Source organism: Haplochromis burtoni, unplaced genomic scaffold (assembly GCF_018398535.1).
Source record: "Haplochromis burtoni strain Fernald_Lab_line unplaced genomic scaffold, NCSU_Asbu1 Contig_508, whole genome shotgun sequence".
In the NCBI taxonomy this organism is placed as follows: domain Eukaryota; kingdom Metazoa; phylum Chordata; class Actinopteri; order Cichliformes; family Cichlidae; genus Haplochromis; species Haplochromis burtoni.
In genome coordinates this window covers 34,180-43,832 of record NW_024582869.1, presented here as the reverse complement: position 1 = coordinate 43,832, position 9,653 = coordinate 34,180, and the positions used below count along the sequence as shown (strand labels likewise).

General features: G+C 39.4%; 1 long non-coding RNA gene across 1 annotated transcript; it reads right to left on the bottom strand.

Moving 5' to 3' along the window:
• Nucleotides 1–7,063: 7,063 nt before the first annotated feature.
• On the bottom strand, nt 7,064–9,395 carry LOC121812289. Its single transcript, XR_006052971.1, has 3 exons — nt 8,865–9,395; nt 8,580–8,735; nt 7,064–8,292 (listed from the first exon to the last, which is right to left on the bottom strand). It is a non-coding gene; the product is annotated as an uncharacterized LOC121812289 (long non-coding RNA).
• Nucleotides 9,396–9,653: the final 258 nt, after the last annotated feature.

Sequence of the window (9,653 nt, the reverse complement as noted above, 5' to 3'; positions counted from 1 at the left end):
TTGTATGAAATCCATAAATTTTATACATATATATATATATATATATATATGTATATATATATTAATATATATAAAAATATATATATAATATATATACATATATATATATATATAATAAATATATATATATATATATACATTATACACATATATATATACATACACATATATATATACACACACACATACATATATATGTATAAACCCAGAAGCTCTAAGGTATTTATAAATCAGTCTCTAACACTGCAAGTTTACACTTAATGTAAAAGAGCTAGCGTCACAGCAAAAGAGTTACATGATGCTGATAGGACACTGACTGTTTTTTTAACTTCAGGCACAGAACCTTCTTTGGTTCAGTCTTTTTTTTAAGACAGAATCATCCTACTGAATGCACATCTCTATAGGGCAAACCTTAAAACTGTAACCTAACACAAAATACATTTCAGTGACGACCACATTTATTTAATTCCATATACATGTAAAAACCATCAGCACATATCTCCACCGTTTCTGCATACATTGAGAATCTGAAACATGGAAAACAGCACCAAGACCCAGTGCAGAAAAGAGTAGGCTTCACAGATAAGACAATGATTAAATCAGACACAGTATAAACCGAGGACCTGGAGTCGAAGTGGATTGCTAGGTGGCATGCAGGTGCACGGCAACTGTGGGCAGGCTAAAGCAGCTTGAATAACACACCCTATAGACAACTGCATAGAGACATCAGTTGTTGTGTGAATGGCAGCTTATAACAACCAATGTCTTTTAGTTTTGAAAAAGTGTATACACATCATACACATGCTGTAGTGTAGTGATGAATATATCATGGCTATCCTCCTGGCACTTAACAGCGTACACTATATTACAGGTACAGAGTAATATAGTACTGTGACTGTTTGTGCCGGGGCACCTCATCCTTGTGAAAGGTACAGAGACATTTAGAGAAAATGTGTCTTAGCTGTTCCAATACTCCTGACACATAAGCATCACTGAGTGTTTTCACTTAGGCAGCAGTTGTCCTTCTTTCTTGCATGGGCTGGAGTTTTCTTTAGGTGCCTTTCCAGCTTTGACACATGTCCAGCTGGGATAGCCTCCATTATCATTAATGGAGCTCCAGTGGAGAGCGTGCAGTCCTTCAAGTATCTCGGTGTCAACATCTCCTCAGACCTGACATGGTCTGCCCACATTCAGGTCCAGACCAAAAAGCCTAGGCAGTGCCTGTACAACCTACGACAACTGAGGAAGTTCAGGGTCTCTCTAGTGATCCTCAGGACTTTCTGTGGAGAGCATTCTCACACAAAACATCACATCCTGGTATGGAAAAAGCTGTATCAAGGATAAAAAGCTCTTCAGAGAGTGATCCGTACGGCAGAACACTGTCCCAGGACTGCTCTCCCTTCCCTACAGGACATTTACCTCAAGAGATGCTGGACTAGAGCAACTCAGATTTTGAAGGACCCGTCCCATCTGTTGCTGGGATGGGACGGGTCCCCCCGCCCCCATTATCCTTAAGTGACTGAGGCAGGACTCATTACCACATTCTCATATCATCCTGATCCTTCTGGCCTCGCTATAGCACATGACATTTTAACACCCTTCCCACACAATGTGCACAAGATGTAATTTTCCATATTGTTTTATTTTATTTTATTTCTATTTATATAATGTACATAACTCACCCACTTGCAACACATAATGTCCTCTTTGTATATGCTCATTCACTGTATATAAAGTTCTGTCTTTCTCTTTTTTTCGTTTCACAGTCGAGGAGTGTATCAGGTCACATTTCACTGTGTGTTATACCTGTATAGCCATGCACGTGACAAATAAAGAATCTTGAATCACATTTACTCTGGGCCTTCTTGATGTGATGTTCTTCTGCTTCCCTGGCCACTGTGTCTGTAGGGATGGTGTTCACTCTATGTTGCAGCGTCCTGGTGACACCCAGTATATGCTTCAGTGGATGAAGAGAGTCAAACATTAAATCCTGATCTGTATGCGTAGGTTTACGGTACACATCAACTTTTAAATGTCCCAGATTACTGATGAAAATCTCACAATCTGAGAAGGCTAACCTGTCATGTGTTGGTCCACTGAATTAATGTGATCATTGAATTGTGATATGTGGAATCGTTTCTCCCACTGAAAATGCTACACCCAGATGAACGGAATCAACCTTTTAGGAGTGTGGATAAAAGTTTGTTAGGTTGCCAGCTGTGCCACGTTTTGATCTAGTTGCCAAACCTGGAACACAACCTCACAAGTTCTTTTCGTTTATCAGAATAAACAAAGACATATTTTTAGCATTTTATAACTACTCCAAAAAACCTTACATAATCTTTTAAATGTAATGCAAATGACAGTATTTTCTGTTCATCAGAACATTTTGTCTCATCAAAATATTATTTGTCAGAAAAATGAAATAAATCCAATGAGTGAAATGGTCTAAAAATTATTTTAGACCATTTTAAATTCATCCATTTGCTTCAGCTTATCCTTTTCAGGGTTGCGGGGGGCACTGGAGCCTATCCCAGCTATCTTAGGGCAAGAGGCAGGGTACACCCTGGACAGGTTGCCAGTCTGTCGCAGGGCTACCACACAGAGACAAACAACCATCCGTACTCACATTCACTCATGGATTCACACTTATGGGCAATTTAAGATTTTTCAATTGATATCCCTCACTGCAGTCTTGACGGAGGAGCCTACCTGACACAACAACTGCATGTCTTTGGACGGTGGGAGGAAGCCGGAGTACCCGGAGAGAACCCACACAAACATGGGGAGAACATGCAAACTCCACACAGAAAGATCCTGGCTTGATAGTGGAATTGAACTCAGGACCTTCTTGCAGGTAACTGTGCTACCCCATTTTAAATCACACTAAAATACTATTAGTGTATTTGAGTGCACTGCTGATGAGGGGTCGTTGACCCACTATTAATCATGTGCTTCATAACATGAGCCAAGGTGTGAAAAAGTGGATACAAATTAGGACCTGTGGGATCTGCACCCTCAATCTATTGCATGCGCCGGATGCGCGGATCAGTGAATGCCAGAACTGGATTGTGGCTGGAAGACACAGCCCATGGACACATACTGTGGCTACGTCTGATACCCATCACCGGACCTGAAGTGCCCCATCACCTCCGTCATCAAAAACAAGTCAGAGTTATGTCCACTTCCTTACAGGACCAGCACTGTGACAGCAAATCAACTCTCCACATCCACTGCCTGCAGTTCTATCCCTGCACTATCCCACTCCCCAATCACCGTGTGCTAGCTGACTCACTATCAGGCGCTCATGTAACACAGCACTGCCAGTACGTGTTGTGCGTCAGCTGAGCCTATTAGCGCTGCATTAGCTAGGCAGACGTCCAACTCTCTGGCATGATAAGACTGTACACTCCAGGACATGACGGCGTTGACAGCTTAACGCAATCTGCAGTGATTCCTCTCACCCTGCGACACAGTCTTTGACACTGCTCCCTAGGCTAGAGGCTGGTCACGCACCAGTCGCATAAACAGTTCCTGCTGTTACAGAACATAAACATACTGCCTACACTGCCTCGCTGTGTCTGCACTTTGCGAATAGTATTGGGCACGACTCACCATCTGCCATCACTGTTATACTTTACTCACACTGGCGTGCAGCTCGTATAATCCACTACCTTCTCATTATACTGACTACATGCTGATGACTCTCCCACATGAGTCTCATCTTGCGTCTACACCAAATCTATAAAAACTGTAAACCACGTGTTCAAGTGAATCGCTCCCAAAGAAATCCAATAACACGTACGCCGGGCCAAACAGACCAAATAAAAACCCGAGTTAAGCGGGCCCAATGCAGCTTGCATATTGCCTAGGATCGCCAACGCAAAGAACGGGTCCACTTGCTTTCTTCTCAGGATAACTATTGTGAGATTATATTATTTAAGGCCCTCTGGGACCAATTACTGAGTGGAAACAACTTACTCGGAAGGAATCGATATCAGGCCATCCCTCACTCAATATATCTTCTACTAGACTCTAACTATTCTCCCCATGTATAGTTTCATTATATCATACATATCTTTTCCTTCTCATAGACTAATATGTCACTAACACCGCTAGCAATTTGCCTAATGTTGTAAACGCTCAATCATCGGCAATAAAACCCACTTCTGATTCTATTGCTGATTCTGATTCTGATCTGTATGACCTGCATGACTGAAAGCACACGGACATCAAAAATGTGCTCACTCCAGGTGTAAAGTTGATATTATATCAGGCTCAGGAGATGTACTCGAGGCAGACCGCTCTAAATTTTCACAATTTATTTACACACAGACACCAGGTGCAGATATATACAGGTGAGGGGGTACGGGAAGAGGGTCTCCGGGGAACACAGGCACGGGAGGGGACACACGGGGCTATATACACAATCCTTCGCTGATGCTCAGGTTAGCTCGGACTCGGCTTTAGCTCACCAAACAGCGGTCCTCAGGCTGACGAGAAATCTGGCACAGGGAGGAAGAACAGGTAAGTTGCGGCACGAAAGAAACTCGTGGAAAAGCTCAGACTTGCAATGACACTGACGAGTGTTACAATAGACTACAGTTTTTCACACCAGCAACATTTTGTACCAAAAGTCAGAAGAGGCTCACAAATAATTTTAAATAATTTTTAGAGGATCATTTTATTGACACATCACTGTTCAGTCTCAGCACCCAGACATGTCTAAACCATTTCTCCCTACTAATCATTTACACCACCTATATGAATAAATAAGTATATATTATATACTATATAACTGTATATAATATATATATATAATATAATAAAATTATATAATATATATATATATATAATATATATATATATATATTATAATATATTATATATATATATATATATATATATATATATATATATAGTATATATATATATATAATACTAGATAATACTATAGTAAATATTAATGATTATAAATATATACATACCATATATATGGACACACAATACTATATCATCAAATCTGAAACAATGAAAACCTTCTGGTACACACTTTCTGATCATAAATTCACTGACTGAGCAGGAGCTTATTCAAGAAATGCAGCATTGCAGCTTTTCATATTTTTACATTTTATATTTCAGAACAAACTTTATAGATGAGCAGGAGAGTTTAAGGTCGGTTATGCTTCCTGGGGAGTAATGCTTCCTGAATTCTAAAGTAATTGCGGACCGAGGGCGAAGAGGGATCAACACAGATTTCACGAGACTTTTTGGTAATGAAACTGAAACAAAGAAAAAGGATTATCATTACTAAAATGTATTGTTTTATTTATTTTACAAAATAAAAACAGCTGCAAAATAAAGATGTGCCATAGACAACAATTTAGATACAGGAGACAAATACTAAGACCAATAAAAGCTTATATGATTTAAAACTCTCATGTTCCCTGAATCTACTTTATTCCTATAGCAATGTCAATCCTGAGAATGATTATGATCCACTGCACGTGTAATATAAACATATTGAAATGTAAGTTAATCTCTTAAATGAACTTACATCTGCAGTCATTGGACACCGTTGATCCGTAATGTAATATGAGCTGATTTCATCCTGCCTAATTCTTATAGGAAGGAACCGGCGCAACATCCTGGACAATGAACAATAAGAAATGTATTAGACTGTTTTAAAAAGTATGACAGTAAGAAATCTCTATAAACCAATAGCAACAGTAAGAATAAGAAACGTTTTTGTATGTTACACAGGGCTCTAGAGTGCGACCAATTTGGTCCTAATTTCTCAACGGTGCAACGAAAAAGAATTCTAGGTCGCACCGGTGCGGCTCTATGGAAGCCTGTTTCCGCCACACAAAAAAAAGTAGCCATCGAAATTTCGACTAATTAACCCGAAATTTTGAGTAAATTAACTCGAAAGTTTGACTTACTAACTCATAATTTTGAGAAAAGTAACTACAAAATTTGAGTTGCATTGTCATCAGTAATCTACGTGAATGATGTCATTTCCTTGTTACCCGGAAGCTGAAGTCCTGCAGCTACAAATGCTACAGCTAAGCTACCAGTATTAGAGCCAGTCATGAATGACAAATTGCTGAGTATTTTCAGCGTGGCTTCACAAATGATGAAATCCTTGTGTTATTAGCTGAATCACATGGCGTATATCAGCAAACGACTCTGAAAATGTTACGCCAATTTGTTGCGCATTCCTCTGCGCCATATTCTTCCGGGTAACAAGAAAATGACCTCATTCACGTAGTTCTATGCGAGCTACTCGAAATCATTACGCTGAGATACTACATTTCGAAAGAGAAGCAAGCTAGATGCAGTTTATGTCTGTTAAATTTCGCCACTGTACTATCCAATTATAGACTCGGAACCCTGTTACGATCTAATATTAAATGGATCAATACGAGACCTAAGGTAGCGTCCGAATTTCGAGTTTTCGATTTTTATGGCGGCAGGCTGCCGAAGAGTAATGTCAAAAAGCAAAACAAACAAACGATAGCGGGCTCGACGGCTGTCCTCCAGATATTACTGATCCTTCTGCGTGTGTATGTTTTGATAAGCTGCAGTGGTGGATTAAAAAGGAGGTGTGAGAGTTGAATATCGATATGCATGTCCCATGAAATCTACTAATCTACTTTAAAATAAGGGATTTACCAGAAACGCGGCAGAATCTCAGTTGCAAAGTCTCACACAATGTGATTTTAACAACCTCAAACAACTTTAAGAACCAATGATGATTGAGCACGGTTGAACAGCATTCCAAACAAGGAATTGTATATACACAGATGCGTCGACCCGTAACCATCAGTGAGATTCACGTGTACTCACTGAATACGGCATCGCAGTGGTCTGCGAAGAATACCCTGTACAGATCTCACCACACAATATTATGCATGAGGTGCCGAACTACTGTTTTTGTGCGTCTATTCTTGCGCTAGATTCTGATGCTGCAGATTTTTTTAATCTACAACCAAAATTGATTGAACCAGCAGCAAAAGAAGATTTAAAATTAAAAGTTTTAAAAATCTCATTTCCAAGAGAGACCTGGCATCATGGCCACTATCAAGCTTAAGCGATGCGGTTGACAAATTTGGGTGCACCTAACTTTTGTCCTGGTGCACCTAAGAAAAAAAGTTAGGCGCACCAGTGCAACTGTGGCAAAAAGTTAGTCTAGAGCCCTGCTACAAATTTTTTAAAGTGTAAAATGTAATTGTGTATAAAAAATATGTCCTAATTTGCACACCTTTCATTTCAGAAATCTGAACACTGAATAAAACCAGCTCCAAAATTCTATATCAATAAATATATATTCATTTGCTTAAAATGTCAACTAGGCTGTCATATGTGAACCTAAATGTGAAACAGTTTCCTTGCAGTAGTGTTGTGTATTAACATATTAAAGAAGCAAAGTAGTCAAACATGTCAAAATTAATCAAAACATAAAAACAAAGAAGTTTGTTCATTTTGTTGATCACTTCCAGGCAAGGTGTAGTAGAGGTGATGTCGTCTGAATGTTTGTTAAATTTGTGACCAACGCTAAAGTAATGAAAATAGTACTGATGTGAGGATTCTGAGCAATTTACAATGAATCAGTGCTGATACGAAAGGATTCACAAAATTTTCATCCATGTTTTTGGATACAAAAAGGGAAAGCAGAAGCATACTAACTCACCATAACCAGAAACATATAATATTTGGTAGGTTAGGTTAAGTAGGTTAAAGATATCTTTGGCTAGCGTTGTAGTTCCCTTAAAAATTATGACTGCAAACTGCATTTTCATTTCTTCTTCTATGAAGGATAAAATACTTTTTAAAGCCATCTTAAAAATTCTACCTTAATAAGTATGTACTTATGATTATAGAAGCTCAGTAGACAAGCCATTATAATATAAACATATAAATGAGTATTTTATATCATTTCCCTCCAGCAGAATGTGTGAAGGTTCAAAATAACTCAGGACTTCTGCTAAACTTTGCCTAAATATTTTGTGGTACAAGTTTGAACATATACAATGACTGATTAGTGCTGGTGCAAAAAATTTGGCAAGTTGTTCATCCACATTTTCAGAAACAAATAATGAAAGTAACATCACACTAACTCACGTAAACCGGAAGCATAATTTGCTTGGAAAGGAGAGTTCGGTTGTTGTTTCACTCTACGCTGAGGAGCTGCAGAGCTGCTGTGAGAAACTGTCTCTGAGGGTGTGGTGACTCCTGGGACCTTCAGCTCCACTACAGGAGAAGTAGTTGCTTTTGTCCCATCAAGGTCTCCTAAGGGTTGAAATACAGGACAAAACTATTTAGCTGTATACAAAGAAAATAATGCAAAAACAACTTTCTATACATGAAAATCTGAAACTGTTGATTTAATGAGATAATTACGTAACTACATAATTTAACAAGTGGGTATGCAAATTATTAATTCACAAAGATCCAGTGGCACCATTTTCTATAGAACTCAATAGTCAGTAGTTATTGGTTTGGTACATGTTAAACTCCTTGTTATGTAGAGTCTTGATTTTATTTTGAGCAGGGATGAAAGCAGAAAGGAAGCTTACTTTTTAGGGTTGTGTTGGTGGAGTTGGTTTTATTATCAGGGATGTAGACTGCTGGTACACTTGATATCCAGTTTATGTCAGGTGGAGGCTGAATACAAAACTCTCTCAGCAGGGTTTCCTCATCAGAGATGCTCGTGCTTCTTCTCTGCACAAACACTGCAAATGACATCCCCTCAAAACAATGGATCTACACTGAGTGATTATATTTGAAACATGACCTATTATTGGAGGCATAATTTTACACTGAACATTTTCTATTTAAAACACCAAAAGCAAAGCTCTTACCTGGGACAAGATGTGGAGGTAAAAAGAAAGCAATCCACATGATGTTCAGTAGAGCTAAAATAATATGAGTCCACTGCATGTTTCTGTGTGCTGCTATAGTGCACCTGCACATGCACCTGGCACTGTGAGCACAGTAACAGATGGTGTGCAGTAAAGACATGCTGAAGGATGCACAGCAGCCCTCAGATATTTTAAAATAACTTCATCTCTCTCTGCGGGTGTTTGTGGGTTTCTGATTGAGCAATTTCTCATTTAACCACAAAGAACCAACAGCACATGATGTTCAGAGTGTCTGGTCTCCAAAGCACAAAATGTACCATCAGTGCAATTAACCAGAGTGACATTTGGACACAAACACACTCAATTCTTGAACATCACAGTGAGTTCACTGTTCTTAAGCTGCCCGAACTCTCATTTGATCTATTGATACTGTTTAATACATGCTTCCCCCTCCACAATGCGATGCCCTTTATCACAGGTGATAATTTTTTTTCACTCATTGTGTCTTATACAATAAGTGAAAAAGGGCGATCGTGGCTCAAGAGTTGGGAGTTGCGCCTTGTAATTGGAAGGTTGCCGGTTCGAGCCCCGCTGCGACAGTCTCGGTCGTTGTGTCCGTTGGGCAAGACACTTCACTCGTTGCCTACTGGTGGTGGTCAGAGGGCCCGGTGGCACCAGTGTTCTGGCAGCCTCCCTCTGTCAGTGCGCCCCAGGGTGGCTGTGGCTACAATGTAGCTTGCCATCACCAGTGTGTGAATGTGGTGTGATGACTGGATGTGTAAAGCGCTT